The 21,601-nt window shown below is 36.6% G+C and overlaps 1 pseudogene; it reads left to right on the top strand.

The window, feature by feature from the left end:
- LOC130834506 (60S ribosomal protein L35a-like) overlaps positions 1–21,136 on the top strand; it is a 38,607-nt pseudogene extending 17,471 nt beyond the window's left edge.
- Positions 21,137–21,601: the final 465 nt, after the last annotated feature.

Genomic DNA, 21,601 nt, shown 5'->3' on the forward strand with positions numbered 1-21,601 from the left:
CAGTCACAGAGATCAGGGCTCCAGATGAGTGTGTAAGCTCTTTTCTGGGTGATACTGGTGAGCTGGAGGAAGGCAGAGGGAGAATGCCAAGATGACGTCTGCAGCCTATGTTCCTTGAGAGCACATCCTTAGGCCATGAAATATGTGCCAAACTTGAAGTTTGCCACTCAGGCCAAAGCTCCAGGACAAGCAAAGAGGCCTCTTTCATGGAAAGATTGGAAAGTGTGCCTCAGTTCTACTGTCTGTGCAGTGCCTTGGGGGTAGTAGCCTGCCAAGAACCATCTCTATGACTGCCACAATCCTGTAGGACCCAGGAATGAAAGCTCTCCCACCACCAGAGATAGATGATCAAGGAGTGTCACCTGGGCAGAAACTGCAAAAAACAAGACACCAGAAATAAAGACCACAGCACCAGATGCATATAAAACTCCCCTCCAGGAGACACGGGTGCTCTGGATCATCGCAGAGAATGAGCGTGAAGATAGTTCCCACCCTCTGAGGTCTCTGGAAAGGACTACAGTCACCCTCTACATGTATATTTAATTAGAAACCTGCCCCTTAGGCCATAGTCATGATGATTACCTAATAGACCTCCTCCACACAAAGACTGAGCTCTTGGGTCTGTTGCTGTGCCCTGGGAGTGGTAGCTGTTTAAGAATCCTTTCTCCATTGGTTACAGTCCTGTGGAATGCATGAAGCAAGTCCCACTAGCCACAAGAACCAGGCAATGTAGAGGTGTCCCCTGGCAGCAGTCATAAAAACTGGGGTGCCAGGCAGGACTGTGAGCTCCTTTCTGGGTGACACGAATTTTTACAGTTGCATGGGACCAGGAACACATGTTCCCATGGACACCAGAGCCAGGCACCCGAGAAGCATCTCCTGGGTGGTAGGAGTAAATATCCGGGCACTAGACTCATGTAAAAGCTCTCTTCTGGGAGGTACTGGTGTTCTGGAGCATAGTAAAGGGACAGCACAAAGATCACAACCAGCCAAGTCTCCATTCCTGGAGAGAATTCCAGCAGGCTTCTAAATATGTGTGTTAAATTAGATTCCTGCCCTTCAGGCTGATACCTTGATGTAAGAAGTTTTTATAGTCTAGATGTGATCAATTTCCTCTGTGCTGGGCCCTGGAGTGGGTGAGTCTGAGTGCATGAGCCCTATAATAGCAGTTTCTCAGATTGCTACAGCCTTGTGCGTTTCAGGATGTGAGCGCTATTGGTTTTCAAAGTTACATGTTTTGGGGACTTATCTCTCAAGTGCATATCTTAAAAGTTGTGGTGCTTGATATGGGCTTTGAACCCTTCACTCTTCAGTGAGAAGGTCTGGGTTCTGAGTTCCCTTTTATTGTGGGTTGCTGTACCAAGGGTGGGGTTTATGGTGAGATTATGTCTATCTGCTTCAGTGTGGTTCTCTTCTCATTTGCCTAATGTGTCGTTGCCACTCAGCTAGCTTCCAGGGTTTTTCTTAAGAGGAAATATATGTAGCTGTAGACTTAGTGTGTTTATGGGAAGAGGTCAGTTTAGGATCTTCCCACATCACCATCTTGAACTGAAACTATCTAATTTTGTCTTTAAATTAGAAGCTAATGAGACAGAGAGATTAGTGGGAATTGGCTTTCTGTAAATTTTGTAGACTTTGGAATTAAGTATTGGAATTACAGTTTTGATGGTGAAATAGAGTGATGTTATTTTGGAATTATCATAAAAATAGAAATAATAGGTAGATATAAGGAAATACTATCATCAGTAAAGTTTCTCCTATGCGTCTCAGTTGTTTAACTGGAACATATCTGCTGAGAATGCAGCTTGAGGAGAATGGTGTCAGCACAGCCTAACTGGGACAGGCACTAACAGGAAGTCACTCATGTACTTGCCTCCATAGAGATCAAGAAATACTGTCAGTTCTTCCAGTTTGAAACCATACTGGGAAACCCACAAAGAACTCAAGCTACTTTCCGTGATAAATCTGTTGGCTTGCTGAAGAGCAAACTGCCTTCCTTGATAGCTTTCTGCCAAAAGTTCATCCAGAAACAAAATATAAACACCCTTTTCCACAGTGTGAATTTTGCCTTTAAAACATTACATTTGCCTATGTCTATAGATATAAACTATATCTAACTGATGTATTTGGGATGTAAAGATATTTAACTCACTCTCACTTAAAATCTGTGAATTATTCTTTGACACTGCTGACAAAACTATTGCCAATGATGTTTTCCATAAAAGATACTACCTAGTATTACTTTTATTCCTAAATCCCAATGACTTTTTTAGACCAATGTAACTCACATTTCCATCAAGAAGTTCAGATGTTTAGTGGTTGGGTGGAGATGGAGATTTGTCAAGACAGAATTCACTATATGAAGACTGGTACCAATTATATCAAAATATTACAAAAATATATCCCCAATAATGAATATCCCAGGGATAGTAAATTATTTATCTATCAATGACATTTTCCTCACATTTATCAGTTACTGTAGCTATATATAACTTCATATTAAACAATTTTAATACCCATATTCTTTCCCTTCTTTGTTATAACTAGAACAGTAAAATGCTGATTTTAAGAGTGTTTATTTGATTTAACAATTTAATATTTTATAACATATTTTTTCTATTACTTTATTAAGTATTTATAAAAAATCAGTGAGCATTTAAGGTGTTGTGGACACAAAGATGAAAGAGCTCCTACCTGTAAGCTTCCCACAGTTCTGGTTGGAAGCCTATGCCAAAGACCTATTGGGAGCTTTGAGAGTAGAGGTTAAAGGAGGAGGCACTTACATACACAGAGAAGTGAAGAGACGCTTCCCTCCCAGGAAAGGTGACATCTGAGATGAGTTTTAAAGGGTAAGTAATTTCTCTAGGCAGCAATAGGGAAAAAAATTCTGGGTAGGGAAATATGGTATTAAATATTCCTTAAAGCAAGCCATGTTTTTCTTGGACATTATATATATATTATATATATATATATATACACTATGTATAACTAGTATAGCTAGTTTTAACTATCTATGTTACCTAAAATATTTAGCCAGATCTGGTATTTGGAAACTATTGGGTGGATTGATAGGAAAAGGTGTGCATTGGGGGAGATAACATAAGTTTTAGGTATGCATGAGGAGAAAAGGGAAGAGATAGAGAACTATGGTAAGTTTATAGAAACAAGTAGGATGCAGATGTTTTCCAGAGATTTAGCCCTCAGAACATATTCTTTTTTTATGGCCTACAAAAAAGAGAATATAGAAATATATTCTTGTACAACATGATGTATACTTTTCTTAGTTGATATAAGCCTAGATATATTGGGTTTAAATGAACTGCCAGATATCCTTTTACAATCGTATTTCTTTTTATTTAAGCTTTTGTTATGCAAAACACCATATATTTAAAAAGTTCTTTAAAAAAAAAAAGGTTCTTACTGAATTCCTTTTTCTTTTTGGAGGTTAAGAGAATGTATAAAACAGAGCCTTAAGGCATATGCTAAACCTCTACACCTATCCCTCTTTTTAGTTTTACATTTAGGAATTCATGACCAAGCAAATGGCAGCTATGAGAAATATATACTGTGAACCCAAATTTAATTGTAAACCAGCAACTTAAAATTTTAAACATATTCTTATAAAGTTCATAAAATGCTTTTTTTATGAAATTAAAGCATGGATTCTACTACTTGATTTTTCTACATGATTTAACAACTCCATCTGACTGAATGGTTTCTGATGAAATAAATGTATTTGACTAACTTTTCTGTATTGCTGTCAGATTTTAGATGGCACACGTTTAATTGTGGCATATTCTAGATTAAAATAGATTCAATCTCTAAATAAGAGTATCTGCTAAAGTGTCACAAACACAGTAAGGAGTATCCCCAGCTTTCTGACATGTTAAGAAAAAATAAAACACAAATAGCCACCATACTACCTATTATTTTATAAAATTTATCAAGGTTTCCCCTATTTCCTTTAAGTATATTAATAATGTATTAAAATCATTGTTTACCTTATAACTAAGATAAATTAAAACCAACCCCAAAACTCCGTAGTGAATTCTTATTTTATAGAAAACTCTTTATTCCCATATTTATTATTCCCCATCTAACAACTAACTTTCATTCCTTACTTTACAAATTTGTACTGATAATTATAAATGCCTAAACTATCTACTGTAATACATATCAAAGTGATAGGCACAGCCAAATTGTGTCATATAAACGAAATGTATTCTGCATAGCATTACATTACTAACAACATTCTTCTTTATTTTTAGTGGCCCTCTTAAAATGAAATTGTTTCCTAATTATACCCGAATGTTTTTCTACCTTAATATTTCCATGTTATTAAGGCATGTCTAAAAGTGACAGGGAAGTTGTTGCAAATCTCAGTTTTTATATTGCTGAAATTCAATTTCATAAGAGAACGCCTGTATTTTAGGATGCATCTTAATTTTCTTCCCTTAGCTGATTTTAAATATATAATCACTCCTTTGGGAGGATAAATGTTTGCAGTTTGAGCCTAGCATCTCTTAACCTTTTGGTGTATTTCACAATCTGCAGCAATTAGAGAGCGGGATGCTGGTCATATGAAATTTTTTAGAAGATTAGTTAGAATAGTTAATGAAAAATTTTGCTTCAATATTGGGACAATGTAGTGAAGTGGTGTTGCTGCATGAATTTTTAAGAGTTGTTTTCACTGGTGAATTATTCAGTGCCTATTGCATGCTGGGAACTGTTATTTGAATCTAGTAAAAATTAATCATATTAATCAATTTTTAATTTTATTTATGTGGTCACAGATATGGAGAGGGGAGCCACAGTTTGTAAAATGTAGCTGTCATAAAGTTTTGAGATATATCTGTCAGCCCTCTGTTATGGACCAGGCAATATAAGAGCGGTGGGGAGGCCTACAAAGAATTATCTGGTTTCTTTATGTTGAGGCACTCACTGGATTACTGAATCTTGATGACTTTTTTTCATGGGCATTTTTCTATACAGTGAAAGCACCAGGTTCTCTCTAAATATGGTAACAATTAATTCTGATGGGGGGAAAAATCATTATCATACATGCCAACCTTGTGTAGCACAAATCTCTGCTTGATGTTTTGACCTTTATTTTGTTAACAGAGGCTCTGACAATTGTGTTCCCTTAGACAACAGAGAATGAAAATGACAAAAGTAATAACACAACAAAGATATATAGGAATTGCCATAGTAGAAAAGGCCAATAGTTCATCTAGTTGGATGTATTTCTTCTGAGTATTCATTTCCCAAAATAACTAAGGTCAGGTATTTCAGAGAAAAGCATAGCACTGACATAACATAACCTAATTTGCTACAGGGAAAATCTCTTCTTTATTCCATTAATGATTATATAAAGAAGAGTGATGTACTCAAAGTTATGGTACAAAATTATTGTTTTACCTGAATAAAGAATAAAAATACTTTTGAACTTAAAATATATATTCCTTTCATCAACTCTGGAAGAATAAATTATGGACTTTTAATCACTTTTTGTCATTATGTATGTGAATAGACTTGATAGAATTTAAAAGTTTGAGAATGGGAACTTATAAAATAGCATTCCTATATATTTTTATTAAAGCAAAAAAGCCTCTGACCATCTGCTATATGACTTAGGTATATAATAGAACTACTCTGAAAATTATTTTGTTCCTTTGTAAGTTATTTGTGCATGCTGAATTTTGTCTTAGCTAAAGTAGGTAGAAGCACTTTCAAACTACAGAGAAAGATTTAAATATGATCACTATACTATGCAAAATAGAGTAACAATCTCCATTTCTTCCATAATAAATTAATAATGTCTAAAAGCTAACAAGTTGGATTCTGAAAAAAAGGAAAAGCTTTTAAATTTTAATATGCTTTTAGATAGTGGAACTAGAATTAGTTTTCCAAAGCAATAGGAATTTGATATGAATACAATGTATCCTGTAAGTCTGACCCCCAATCTTTCAATGTCTGTCATCTCACGTAACACATGTCTACGTCACCTACATCAGGCCAGCTGTTCATTGGTGGGGAATATGTGGTTATACTAATGAATTCCATGAGCTTAAAACCATTGTCTGAATCTTGATTCAAAATGACTTTTTTTAAATCAGAAGCATGTCTCAATCAGAATCAGTCAGTGCTAATTAATGTGATAATCAAACAAGTTAAATCCATGGATAGAGGCGCTGGGAGAAGTATTATCCCAAGAAACGGAAATATGAGAGTGGTATGTGAGCCGTTGTTACATTATACACTCTAGCCTTCCTACCTACCTATGCCTTTGGATGGCTTCTTCTACACTCTAGCAAGGAAGATCTGTTACGTCATCTTTATTCAGTATAGATTACTGTTGGTTCTAGGATTCAGTCAATCATCTAGTCAAAGTGATTCAGGCATTTCTATTTAATGCAAATACGTGGAATACAAAATTTCTGTTTAGTACATGGTGTCAACAAATTCAGATTGATCCAAGATTATAGTTTTTTCACCTTGATCCAACACAGAAAGAATTCACTCCCATACATATTCCCCATAATTTGTCTACACTAGTGGCTAAATTTTGCAATTCTTTTGATGAGTATGGTAAGTCTGGCTGAGTCAGACTTAGTATCTGAATCCCTTGGGTTTGCATGCTGGGGGAATGAGTTGAATCAGTAGTCTCCTGTCTGAAAACTACCTTAGAGGAGGCTGTTACTCTTTCTTCAGGCAAGAGTAAAGTAACCACCTCAGTCAAGGGAGGAAGAGCTCCTTCCGTTGACAAAGACTTGGTAGAATTAAGAGGTTCGAGATCTTTACCTTCATCAGAATATGCAGTCTTGATTTTTAGTCTTTCTTCTTCCCAGTCTGTGTCCTACAGTGGAGCCATATCCGTGCTCAGCATTTTCCTATCCTGCTAATTACTAAGTACTGGCATTAATCAGATCAGCCTGGTTGAAAGAAAGCCCATGTTGTTGAACCCAGACATGATCTTTATTTCTAATATCATTTTTAAATTGTAAGCCCACTAAGTAAGGAGATCACTCAGAGAAAAGTCTGATGGACATCTATACATTGGGTTACCACATCTACTTGGTACTTGACAATCTTCTGTTTTTGGTGAGCATTCACATAGAACAGACTCAGTCCATTCTGGGAGGTTCATCTACATAACTTCTCCTTCACTTATTTGTCATCAATCTTCTGTCCTTTCCAAATCTGTGAACCTCTATATGTGTGACCCAATAGTCTGTGCTAAGAGTACGGATCTATGATTCAGGATGGAAATTCCTCCAAGGCAGAATAGAAAACAAAACAAGCAAAAAAAACCCAGATATACCACTCCAAGTTCTGCCTACTGTGGAGTTTTCTTTCCTTCATGTCTGTTGAGGATAACCCAACTGGGGCTGTGGCAGTTTATTTCTGGTAGGTGTCAACACATCATGAAAAAACAACTGTAAGCCATTAAACTTATCATGTTGAAGTCTCTGTGAAGACTAAAGTGGACTAAGGAACTGTTAATGGCATAAAAGAAACACCCTGGGAGTAAGAACCATTTGTTCATGCAACTTACTAGTGCTCCTGAAAATCTGTTTGAGTTCAGTATTGAATGTGACTGGTTTTAGGTGCCAAATAGCACATCGGCTTTCTTCCCAATCTGGTTCAGCCATATACCACATTTTTTTTACTCTGTGCTCCACTCAAAGATGTAATAAATACATAAGCAAATATCTATTTATATTCTCTCCTCCCTTATTTAGTACCATCAAAATCTGTTCCCCATGCCAGGATCACCAATACAAATAAGCAAAATCTTATAATCCCTTTGGCATGTAACCTTTTTGTTCTTAGGTTTGGTAATTTACTCCTGGGACATAACTAATTCTGATTGTAGTTATTAGTTAGGAGTCATAAGGAAAATTGGCATTACCTTTCAAAATATCTACTTCATGTGATGTCACAATAGGATCCTCATGGAAAACAGGACCAGCCTCATAGGACAGGAAGGGACATTGCTTCTGCTAGCCAAGAACAACCCACTCTTTCCCAATCCAATGCTTTTACTTCCCCATAATAGACTGGAGTGGCTATGAATTCTATCTATTTTGTGACTCAACAGTCCACAAAATTAAATTCTGTTTCTGATTTTGGTATGACAGTCATGTGACTTCAAATGGACTATTTTAAGATAGTCATGCTTGCTGTGCTCTGGGCCAGGCAAAGCAGGTATTTTCTTCTGTAAGAGTTTTATTACAGATAAAGCAGCCATTTAACCACATAGTATTTTTATTTTGTTATTGTTGTTACATTTCAGTGTATTAGACCCATGCCTTAAAAGGCACATTATTTCAAACAGGTAAGGCAATGCCAGTTATTTACTCTTCAGGTCTCACTTTTCAATGGTAACTGCATAGCTTTACTACCGCCAAACATTTTTGGGAGTGGATAAATTCTAATTTTGGATAAATAGATCTAGAAGGCTTATTGCCCAAAATTACTTCTGGTACTGTAGTGGGAACTTTAGGAACTTTAGGACCCAGAGGCCATAATTCAACCAGAGAGAAACAAAGCTGGGTCCAGTTGTTATCTATATGTGCCTGCTTACTCTGCAACTCCTCTGGCATGTTTTGTGCATATCTCTGTTACTGTGTAGCCCTTGTAACTCTGAAGCTGCCCCAGAGGCCATGAGAGAAGAGTATCCAATGAAGTCACATGCTACCTTCCGTGTTACCTTATTTGGGGGACAAAGAAAGCCTGATATATAGAAAGCTAACAAAAAGTATAAAAGAAATGGCCATGCTTTGTGTAGGCCTCAGCCTCTGGATACAAATCTGCTGGGCCTATGCCCCCATAAATAAATGCTGCTTCCTGCATATAGCCTCGGTGTCTTGCTTCACTCTGTAAAATCCTACAACAGTACCAGATGTTATATCAAAATATAATTGGTAGTAAGTAGCAAAACCTTTCTAGCTATTTTAAAGAGAAAATATTTTTGGACAAACAATGTTTAGTTGGAGAGTCAGGAAGGCACTGGCTCAAGGGTTAGCTCCAGGGATACAGTAGCTGTGAGTCAGAGACCAGAGAGTTTCCTTGAGAAGTTTTGTATCCAACTTTCTGAAAGAATCCTGATGTTTAGAGTTTTTAATAATATTTACTGCAAGTCAAAGTCATACATTTATTTTTTTCTTAATTTCTTTTCAACAGATTTGTTATAACTTGTGAGGTAAGATTAGAGAATTTGTGGGTGTCTATTTTTTAAATAATAGAATGTTAAATTTGTGAAAACTCAGACAAAAACTGTAGAAAAGAACACTGAACCCACTGGGCTAAAACTCTATAAATAGCTACAAGGTAAAAAAAAAACAACAAAAAAAACCCTATTTTTATGTCTCAGGAAAATAAGTCCTTGCATAAAGCCAAGGTAAAAAATACATTAAAACACAAAGGACCACTTTCATGAAATGCCTACGTTCAAACACAAAGGTATTGTACCAAAGATACATATAGGAAAGACATTGATCAAAACATAACAGTGAATGTCATGGAAAAGCTTGGTATATTGAGACAAGGTTAAATTTATATTAAAAAAAAAAGTTAACAACTTCTTTTGATGCCAGGAAGATATTATATAGCTGTATTTTGTCAGGAGAACTGTCATCTTGAAACACTGTATTTTTAAGAGAAAAGAAAGGAACAAAATCAACTGTTGGACTCATATACTATTCTTTCATAGCAAATAGCCAGTAAGTCATTAATAATCTAGTCCTAATCTTAGATTATTGCTTGCATTTATGAAAATTAAGAAAGAATAGAAACAGGAAAAGAGGAAGAGGAGAAAAAAGGATGGGAGGAAGGAGAAAGAGAGAAGAAAGAGAACAGGGAATGGTAATGACAGAGAAGGTGAGAAAGAAAATCAAGAGAGGAATGTGCCCTGTTCTGATTTGCCTCAGTGGACATCTGGAAGAGGATACACTTTGGCAGTAGAATGTGTTGGGTTTTTTTTTAATCTGAATATTTTAAACACAATATTTTTCTCATTTAAGGTGTGAAGATTGTCTTTTTCTTTCTCTCACACAGTTAATAATTATAAATTCATGTTCTTTTTCATTGGACTTCTCACCATCCTGAACTGTCCAGGCAAGATTTTGAGTTTGCCTTTGCCAAGTTCTGAAGTTTTCACTTATTCTGGACTGACATTATGTTAATTTCTTGTATTACAGTTCTGACACAATGTTGGTAGTGGTTTGTTAGTGGCCACAAAAAGCCATGTCCAAGTCCTTATCTCTGGCACCTGTGAATGTGACCTTATTTGGAAATAGGGTCTTTGCAGATGTAATTAAGTTAAGAACCTCAAAATGAGATCATCTTGGATTTAGGGTGGGCAGCATTACTCACAATAGCCTAAAGTTAGAAGCAACCCATAGGTCCGCCAATGAATGAATGAATAAGAAAATGTGGTACATACATACAATGGAATATTTCCCTTCCTTTTAAAAAAAGGAAAGCCTGTCATATGCTACAACATGGATAAAATTTGAGAATACCATGCTAAATGAAACAAGCAGTCATAAAAAATACTGTATGGTTCCAGTATAGGAATCAAACTTATAGAAGCAGAAAGCATAACGGTGGTTGCCAGGGGTTTGGGGTGGGGAATGGAGGAGAAATGGAGAGATGCTCAGCAGATACAGAATTTCAGTTTTGCAAGATGAAAAGTTCTAGAGGCCTGTTGCACAACAATATAAATAGAGTTAACACTACTAAACTGTACAGTTAAAAATGGTTAATTGTGATTTTTAAAATTAAAAAAATTAAAAAAAATAGATCTAGGGGTCCTATCAGGCCTCTAATCCAACAGAGCAAAAAAAATAAATAAAAGAGAGAGAGAATTCTGAATACCTGGACAATATACTAATTAGTTAATTCCAACTAAATTTTTTGTAATGGGCTCAATTCTTGAGATATTCTAAAGACAAGACAGAAGGCATACATGAAAACAGTGTGAACAGGTTTATCTAAAAACCTTACAATTTTTGTATCAGTACCTGACACTTCACTAGATGTAGAAGCAGAAACTACTGACTCTGAAGCCAGTCCACAGACTCAGCATCTGATGCAATGTGTTATGTTAAACACAGCCATCTGCTGCTGCATCCAGCCTTCCTCCAGGTCATGTGCACCAACACCGCTACCCTGAACCACCTCCCTAGAGCTGTGCCCACCTGACAGGTCTCTCTCCAGCTCCTCCTTGTTTATGCACAACCCAGCAGTTGATGCACGATGCAGTAGGTGTGGGCAGCTTGCCTAGCGGATGCCTGTTCTTGTCTTTTTTCAGATAGAACACAGAAGCATTGCACGTCCTTTTCCTTATAAACATCACTCATGATTTCTATTTATATCTTCTCTTCCAACCTTGTAAAATATATCTGCTATAACAGCAGGGAGCCTCTGATTGTGATTACAATTGTGCCATCTTCTGATGGCAGGTTGTGGGCGTGCTAAGATACTGATTAGAATTCAACCCTTTTCAAAAATTTGGAAACAAATGGGCTCCAGGATGCATGGCCCTTGCCAGGAAATATAGTCTCGGAGTCTGAACCTCTGAACAAGTATTGCTGTCACCTACTTCAGGACCAACAGGCATCTGCAATGTGTCTTTCTTATATTTTGCTGACTCTCTTGGCAAAAGTGTTCTGTCAGCATGTGCTGCACAGCATTTATGTGAGAAACTGCTTCTCAAGCTGCTGTAATAACTAGTGCTTAGACACTTTCAAAGGATTTTTATAATGGTCAAATTTGTTTCAGAAACATTTAAAAAGTGGAAGACTTTACTATTAACTACATGTCAAAGGTAATACTGCAGGGCATATCAAATATCATTTTGATAAAGAGCAATATTATAATACAAATAGCAATGTTGTCTCTATCAAAAAATAAGTCTAGTTCTGAAATTTATTTACGTTGCTACTGAGAATTACATAGACCAGATTTCCAAGATTTTATTGTCAATGAGAAATCATCTTATAATTCCTTGGGTTCTACTCATATGCCAAAACACAGCACCATCTTTTTTTTCTCTATTTTGCCTGTTTGGGGCTAGATTGAATGCTTTAGAACATATGAGTCCCAAGAAGGAGGAGAATTGACATCTAACTCTTCAATTAGCCCCAAGGGAGCTATTGTAATCAACTTTGGCTTCCAAAGTCAAGGACGTGTTTAATTATTCAACAATAGCTTTGGAGAATGGGTTTCTACTTTCTGATGTTGTCAAAGTTGGCTTTTATTAGAATTCTAACCTCACCAGCAAAATGTAGTATTAGTAGGAGCAAAACGATCCAGGAATCAGCAGCCTTTTGACACAGAATGCTGTCAGAATCAGCTACACAATTTGCGGGGCTCAGTGAGGGATGAAACTGTGCAACACCTTGTTCAAAATGCAGGAAAAATGTGCTGTTCGTGGTACAAACACATAGAGGTTTTCCCATTTATTCTACAGTTTCTTTCTGACTTCTCATGGTGCTTCAATTTGCTATTTAATGTCAGTCTAAGTAAAGAAAAATTAATGTTTTAAATTGCTAACATGAATTTTACCATTCATTTTTATCTCATACAGTGCCAGTTTTAAATGCAAATAGAACAACATTCTACTCACATGCAGAACCCTGCAAACTACGTAACTTGTATGCCCTAGCTTGTAATATAAATGTATGCCATTCTTACCCAAACAGTGGAAACACTACACAAAACGAACTCAAATGTTTTGATTTTGCTTCTTTATGCACGCAGAATCAAGCCTTTGGCTTACTGATATGAGGAAGGAAGAACTGAAAGCGAAAGGAGTGATGGGTTGTGCTATCTTTCCCTTTCCTTCTACGTCATCAGTTTCAGGATAAATGGTTGGTTAACACAGGGAAGCAATATATGAGTGAGGGAGAGTACAGAGGGTTCCCTGGCTGTCGGTGTTTCTTAGAACCCCACTGCCTTCTTTGTGAGTTCCGAGTGAGTTCTGTTTCAGGTGGAAAGCACGGCTTCTCGGCATAGTCAGGACCCAGGCTTACTCAGTCCTAGAACTCACACACACTTAGCTGGGACTTGCTTTGAATCTTGCTGAATTCTTTTCCTGTGAATCATGGGTCTACAGGAATCCTGTTCTCGTGGGGCCTCCTGAGCACATATGCAAGTCCGATGACAGTGAATGCCTGACACACATATTGAGTGTTATCTCCTTTGCGCACAGTTTACTCCATTGCCCCGTTAGATTCACTTGCAAAACAGCAACTCTGAGATAAAGAACATTATGAAGAATGTTAAGACAGTGACAGAGCATTAATCAGGCCTGGGGCCCTTCTCAGTGCATGGCTTTATGCTCTTGCATTTTTACTGGTCATATGCCTGTGAATTCAGCCCTAAATGCTGTATTAATGCAAGGTGACTCAGGAGTAATTTTATTTTGAAATTACTGCAGCATATGATTTCGACAATAAAAATTAATGTTACTCATAATAATTATTAGTAGTTCATGTATACAAATCAAGGAAGCTTGAGCAGAACACTAGCAGGTAGTTATAAAATAATGTAAGTTCAGCTCCTAACCCTGAGCCTGGCAAGCAGTGGGCATCAGTAATTGTTTATTTCAGTATTTTTATTATGTAATTGAATGAAGTATATCTTGGCATGGATCATTTTCACTCATTACTTTTACCTTATTGCATACTTTAGAAATTAACTTCTGTTAAAGAACAAGATACTAGAGAAGGCATGTACCCCAAATATTAATAATTACTAAATGGAGCTATATGTAACAAGGTGGATAGACCTAGAGTCTGTCATACAGAGTGAAGTAAGCCAGAAAGAGAAAAACAAATATTGTATGCTAACTCATATATATGGAATCTTAAAAAAAAAAATTGGTACTGATGAACCCAGTGACAGGACAAGAATAAGGATGCATATGCAGAGAATGGACTGGAGGACACGGGGTTGGGGGGGGGGGCTGGGACGAAGTGAGAGAGTAACATAGACATATATATACTACCAACTGTAAAATAGATAGCTAGTGGGAAGTTGCTGTATAACAAAGGGAGATCAACTCGATGATGGATGATGCCTTGGAAGGCTGGGACGGGGGGAGGGGGGAGTCACAGGAGGGAGGGGATATGGGGATATGTGTATAAATACAACTGATTCACTTTGGTGTACCTCATAAGCTGGTACAAGAGTGTAAAGCAATTATATTCCAATAAAGAGCTTAAAAATATATATATATAAAGGGTTGTCATTGTATTTCTGATTTAGTAATAGACTTCATTTTAGTTTAATTCTTTTTCCCCCTTTGATTCCAGAATGCTGCCTATGTTGCAGTTTAAAAAATACCCATTTACATTGTCTGTTCTATTCTGATATTTTTTCTTTCTTCCTAGATGGCCCCTAGCTTTAGGGGAAGGTTACAAATTGTCATTGGACGGGACCTCTGGTCCTAAACTCTTTTCCATATCCTTATTGATATCCACCAGCAATGTAATGAGTCTAAATCTGGCTCTGGGTGTGTGTAGATTTCCACTCCCAGTGTATGTAACTACTCCAAATGCCCCTCATTTTGAGATCTCCATGTTTGGGGCTCTTCTTGTCCAAAGCCCAAAACTTTTTTAGATCCACTTGCCTATGCAGTTTGTCTAAGCCTTTTCCTCTCAGTGAGGAATTAAAGAGCATTTAAGTTTCCTGCAGACCATAACCCAGGTATGAACCTGGGCTTTCTCTCTGTCTAACCCAGCCATTCCACCTCTCCTGCAGTCACGACACGCTGGCACTGTGTGTTTTTCCAGGTTCTCTTCTCCCTGAGTTTCAAATGGGAAGCAGATTCTTTCTCATTGGAATACTCCTGAAAGCTATTATATTTTCCCAATATTGGCAGAAAAGGGTGGGGGATGGTCAGTGGACACTCACTCAAAGGGAAGGATCTTCTCTCTAGCTTTATCCCAACCAAATTTTCCCCTGAAATTCCACTCCCACAAAGGAGGAAGGACTTTTATCTCCTTATATGAGAAAAAAAAAGTTCTTATGGTCTTTTGATCATTTGTCCTATTTTATGGCATTTAGGAAAAATTTGCAGTTCAGAAAAAAAATTCTCATCTCAAGAGGCTGATTTTTGCAATGGAACACCATGCTATTTTGCCTATAGTCTTTTTTTTTTTAATTAATTAATTAATTTATTGGCTGTGTTGGGTCTTCCTTGCTGTGCACGGGCTTTCTCTAGTTATGGTGAGTGGGGGTTACTCTTCACTGTGGTGTGCGGGCTTCTCATTCTGGTGGCTTCTCTTGCTGCAGAGCACAGGCTCTAGGCACGTGGCCTTCAGTAGTTGTGGCACGTGGGCTCAACAGTTGTGGCTCACAAGCTCTAGAGCATAGGCTCAGCAGTTGTGGAGCATGGGCTTAGTTGCTCTGCAGCATATGGGGTCTTTCCGACCCAGGGATTGAACCCATGTCCCCTGCATTGGCAGGTGGATTCTTAACCACTGCGCCACCAGGGAAGTCCTACCTATAGTATTTTTACAAGGTTCTATTTTGAAAGACAAATATAAACACAATTTTTGTTTCCTTTGCCATGTTCTACCATTCCTATAAAGAATTTGATGCCTCTAGTTTTGAGCTGTGAGGAAGTAAAAATAGCAAATTCCATTTACAAGTATGAATCCATTACACTTTTTGAGTATTGATCAAGGTAGCCTTAATATTTACCATAGATGAACTAAACTTTAGACAAGTTTGTTTCTGACTATAGTCACTGACCTCTCTTCTCTTAGAGCATTTACTCTTAGAAAACTTGTAAATGTTAATTCTTTCTCTGCCCCTTTTAAATATATATATAATACTTCTTTTAGCTTTCCAGTTTTAAAACCTAAGACTGTCTTTCTCAAGGATCTGAAATCATCTCTTTGAAATGTAAACACTGAAGGATGTAGCATTCCTATCTCCCAGTCTCTAGGAAAGGATGAGTCTTGATGGGTGATCCATTAGCAGACACACATGGCTTAATCACGTTAATGAGAAAAACATTTGCCAACTCAGGAATAACTCATTGTGCTCACATTACATCTATCAACCTCCTTTCTAATGTCCTCCAGTGCTTTTCTGCCGGCTCACCCCAGCACTTAAAAACCCGCCCACACTTTTATTTTAGCAGAGTTGAGTTCAGTACCTTTTGCCTACTGCAATAGTATTTCTTGCCTGTTTAACTTTATCTCATGCAGTTTCACTTTGATAGCATCATAGAAAGACTCACAAATCTTATAAGTGAAGAGCATGAGTCCTCAATTCTTTTATTCAAAAGGAACAACCATTGCCAGATTTCAAAGAGGAATATGGAAAAGATTTTGCAGGACTGAAAAGTGTTTAACTGTAGAAATAAAGACCCTGGCTTTCCACAGCTGTCCTTCCCTACCGTTTTTGATCAGACCATTGCCTGGCAACAGCTGCTAAACTGAAAAAGGAACTCCCCCCTCTTCTGAAAACCAGTCTTGACCAACTATTCCTGAAAGCAGCTGAGTCATCCTCAGGATAAAGCTCTCGAAGTACTTCACCTTCCTTTCTCCAAGGTAAAACACTCCTTTGGAATTGCCTCAATATTTAGAATGAAGGCTCATGTTTAATGATGCACTAGGGGATTTTGTTATCGCTCTACTATAAGTTGTCTGAGACATTTCTCCCAAAGCAAAAGTTTGGTAGAGCTATCATTACTATATCTCTCTTTTTTTAAACTTTTTATTTTATATTGAAGTGTAGTTGATTAACAATGCTATGCCAGTTTCAGGTGTACGACACATATCTCCTAAAGAAAAGATAAAAGCAGGCTGAAAGTTGGCAATATATATTTTAAAAGCATATTTTTATAAGCCATACATGTTCATGCTATTTTAAAACATTATTTGTCCTTAAATTATTAGTCTAATCCCAACTCATATTGTATTACAAGTATAGATGAGCCTAAACAATGGCTTTTCTACCACGGATGATTTTGTCCTAATGCCCCTGGAGACCTTTGGCTATGTGTGGAGACATTTTCAATTGTCATGACTGGGAGGGGTGGGACTACTAATATCAAGTGGAAAAAGGTTTGGTATGCTAATTCAACATTCTACACTGCATAGGACACCCTCTTACAATAGAGAATTACCTGGTGTAAAATGTCAATAGTGACAAGGTTGAGAAAGTCTGGCCTAGAAAGTAGATACGGTATTTTTGTCAGTAACCTATGCACCTCAATGAAATGAGTAAACTAGTTATTTTACTAGGCACATTAACTCCTTGAAACCACAATAAGATTAGTGGCTTTCTTCAAAGGATTAACACATTAATGGGAAAATTCCATTCAATCCAGAAGTAGATTCGAGTTTATATGTTGAACCCTAGTTCAGGGTGATGGAGTTTCTGAGAGCTGTCAGGGGGGCATGGTACATGATAAAGGGCAAGGCTAACAGAAGCTCTGCACCAATTTTACCCAAATATTTATATGATATATAAATATGACATGATATGGTGCTTTCTGTAAGCAAAATTCATCAGCAGTGGGACTCAGGATTACTCAGTTAAAAATTAATAGTAGATGTAAATCTAAAATGATTTCCTTCTTTTGTTAAGAGAATTGTCTTTCAGATTGCTGTAAGTCTAAAGTAGATGTAAATATCCCAGGAAAAAGTTTCAACATTGAGCCTTCAGTAGACTCTTAGATTTACCTTGTGATAATGTCATGTTTTACACATTTCATAATTTCAGTTTCCTTTTCATGAAAGAGACTTTTCTCTGTTAGAAATCTCCTTTTGACCCTAGAAGAAAGTCACAGTGCTAAAAAATCTTTTAAAAGGTATTTTGCACAAAAGAGGGAGAATTTATAAACACCTGAGTGTTGAGTATAACAATATTCAGATGAATAGGGGCACAAGCTGCAGTTTAGGAGGTAAACAAACATGCTTTGTCAATAGCATGGGTGCATGCGTCTAAGATTCACTGACTGAGTGCACTCAGTTTCCCTTAAGCTTTCCGTAGTATGGTTGTAGATTTCAGAATGTCAGCTTTGTGCGCTGAAATAAAGGGGACATTAAGAAGGAGCTCTCCTTTCTGTATGTTATATTCCTTAAGTGGAAAAGTTTGAATGAGTTAAATAATTTAGTTAAAGTGAAGAAGAATATGGGGAGTTTTTTTTTAAAAAAATCTGGGTTATTTAAAGTAATATGTTTTTTGAAGAGGTGATGTTCATTATTGATTAACTCCTAGTATTTACATTGCATTCAGTTAGAAAGACTTCAAAAAATATTAATATGTATAATAAGACTTTTTTCTAAAGCTCTCTAATATTTTAAGGAAGCATTTCATTTTCCCTCAAATTGAATGGTTATAATTTTATAAAGGAACATCCTGGGAATTGTAATGTGTTTCTTTATGACGGTAAGTCACAGTAGTTTCATTGTTTGTCTCATCTCTGTTCTGTAATGTATTGTCAGCAATCAGACCCAGAAAGAATAAAAGACACAAAGATAGATAATGGGAACTTCTATTGCAGCAAGATCTCAGACAATAGAAATAAAGAATACATGTACAATAAGCCTGTTTATTGGGATTTGAACCACAATAAATTTTCAAAGGCTTATGTTTAATCTATTGATAAGTAAGATGTCTTTAAAGGTATTATATAAGTCATATGTCATAAATAAAGATTTGTTTCTGGTTTTGCCTTATGGTCACATGTCAAAAACTGGCATTTTTTTCCTGTGGACAGTTGAACTCAAGTCATTTGTATGGATATGGGGAAGAGATGAATATTACCAGAAAATAAGTAAAGACAATTAAAACATTTATATTCATTCACTGCAGAGTAAAAACAATTTGGTTGAATTTACAAATATATATTGAGTCAGTAATTGTTTTCATATACGTGAGTATGTGCAACTTGGGAATGGTTTTATACCATTTCAGTTTTTTGTCTCTTTTTCTGATATTTTTTATTTAGTTTTCAATCAATTTTTTTGTTGTTGTTCTACTTGTTTTCATGCATTTAAAATTTTTGTCCCGGGTCTTCCCTGGCAATCCAGTGGTTAAGACTTCACCTTCTGATGCAGGGGGTATGGGTTTGATCCCTGGTCAAGGAGCTAAGACTCCACATGCCTCATGGCCAAAAAATCAAAACATAATACAGAAGCAATATTGTAAGAAATTCAATAAAGACTTTAAAAATGGTCCACATCAAATAAATCTTAAAAAAGTTAAGGAAAAAAATTTTTGTCCTGCCTCTTAGTGAATTGTCTGAGAACAAAAAACTACCAATGATTGTTTTGAAATTATCCAAATATTTATTTTCACAAAAATGGATGATTAAGACATTTAAAAACTATTTGAAAGAATTTTTACACTTTCTCAAGTATTTTTATTTTAAAACTATAATTTGTACTTGATTAATGGTGGCCCTTTAGCCTCTCTAAATATGTTTTCACCATTTTCCTTGCATTTTTTAATTCTACAAAAGCAGGATTTCAAGTAGCACTTTATAATTTCTGCCACTAGTGGTTGCGATAATGTAAAACAATTTCTCCTTTCAAGACTAAAGCTTTGGAAGGAATCACATGCAATCTCAGTCACATTCGGTGACAGGTTTAGACATAGAAAATGGAACTATGATGCTTAGAATCATGTGTAAATTTTCAAAACCATCTCAGAATTTGTGAAAATTTTCCCCAGATTTAGATAAAAAGTTGAAAATGCTCAAAGGTGCAATAAGGTGACAAAACACCCGCATTGTGTACAATATTTCAAATTATTGAAAGTAAGTGGCTAGAAATCATTGTTGACCAATTTGCTTTTTGAGTAATGTGTCATAATTATCAATTTTTGAGTTGAAAATGTCTTTTTCAACTATTTCATTTTGAATTAAATACAATAGGGCTGTGTTTGTCAGTGCTAGCCCTGGAATTTCAAAGCCACTAGGAGAAAAAATTCTGTTTGAGATAATTGCTCATAAAAAATTCTCCTGGGAGGATTACCTTCTTTTCTCTTTATTCATGGAGGTATAGTGTGGAATTACCTCAGAATTCTCAATTTAATTGTACTTCAGAAATGAAAGATATCTAAGAACTGTTGTTGATATTGTTGAGTAAAAGTGCGTTTTTCCAGGAAAGTATGGTTAGTGTGACACTGCTTTCATACAAGAAAAAAAAAAAAAACTTTAGAACATCTACATGCAATTGATTATCATTTTTCAGGATAGTGGGGGGAGAAAAAGATGGTGGCGAAGTAGAGGGACGTGGAATGCATCCCTCTCCACAGATGCATTGGGAATGCACAAAAGGATGCAATAATTCCCACAGAGAACCAGCTGAACACCAGCAGACGGCCTCGGACACCAGAAAGGACCGCAGGGAGCCCGACATAACCGGTAGGGAGGCATCTACCACGGCTCAAAGAGGGTGAAGCGGCAGAGCTGTGGCAGACGGGAGGGAGTGAGAAACACACGGAGGGTCCGCACCACAGCTCAGCATTCCCGGACCGAGACGTCGATCTACAGGATAGTGAACAGTAGTGATAAAAGTGTTTTACCAGTTCTCTGGGCATCTTTTAGCTGCATCAAATGGACACATATAGCTAACCATCACACAACCCTATATAGCTGGCTACCAGATACAGTTCTGAGGAAAAATGATCTGCCTAATGATTGAACCTTAAGACCAAATATTTAGTTCGTATCATAGTTTAAAAATCTAAAAAGAACAAATGGCATTTTGTCTGGCAGTGGTACCTTTAGGCCTGCTGGGAACAGGACTTCTAGGACAACAAATATGTCTGGAAGGCTGTGTGGTCCAAGGTCATTTTTGCTGGCTATAATCGGGGTCTGTGGAACTAGAGGGAGCACACAGCTCTCCTGAAAATTGAAGGTGTATATGCGGGAGATGAAACTGAATTCTATCTAGGCAAGAGATGTGCTTATGTGTACAAAGCAAAGAACAACACAGTGACTCCTGGTGGAAAACCTAACAAAACCGGAGTAATCTGGGGAAAGATAACTCGCGTTCATGGAAACAGTGGCGTGGTTCGTGCCAGATTCTGAAGCAACCTTCCTGCTAAGGCCATTGGACCCAGAATCTGTGTGATGCTGTACCTTTCAAGGATTTAAACTTATTGAAAAGTCAGTAAATAAAAGTGTGGAAAAATGTCTCAAAAGAACAAATGAACAAGTGGAATGGCATGGAAAGTAAAATGACCTTTAATTATTTTAATACATACTTCCTTTCAGAATTTAAATAACTTGGGGGAGCGGTAAAACTGTATAAAGTGATCTTGAAATTAATAAGATAATAAATATGTTAGAATAGCCAAGAATATTATCAATAAAAGCCCCGTAAGATGAATTACATAGTAAGTTAATTATTTATTTAGTCCCAGCTAGATTTTCTTTGATATAATTCCATATTTCCTATATAATGTTTTTACTATTTTCATGACTTAATATTTGAATAACAACAACAAAATAATACCCTAATGGATAATCGCTTAGCTTCCCCAAATAGAGATGTTAATTTGTATTTAAGACACTTGGAAATATTGTTTCCATTTATTGACATATTTATTCATTGACCAT

The sequence above is a fragment of the Hippopotamus amphibius genome, chromosome 13 (genome assembly GCF_030028045.1).
Source record: "Hippopotamus amphibius kiboko isolate mHipAmp2 chromosome 13, mHipAmp2.hap2, whole genome shotgun sequence".
Classification (NCBI taxonomy): domain Eukaryota; kingdom Metazoa; phylum Chordata; class Mammalia; order Artiodactyla; family Hippopotamidae; genus Hippopotamus; species Hippopotamus amphibius.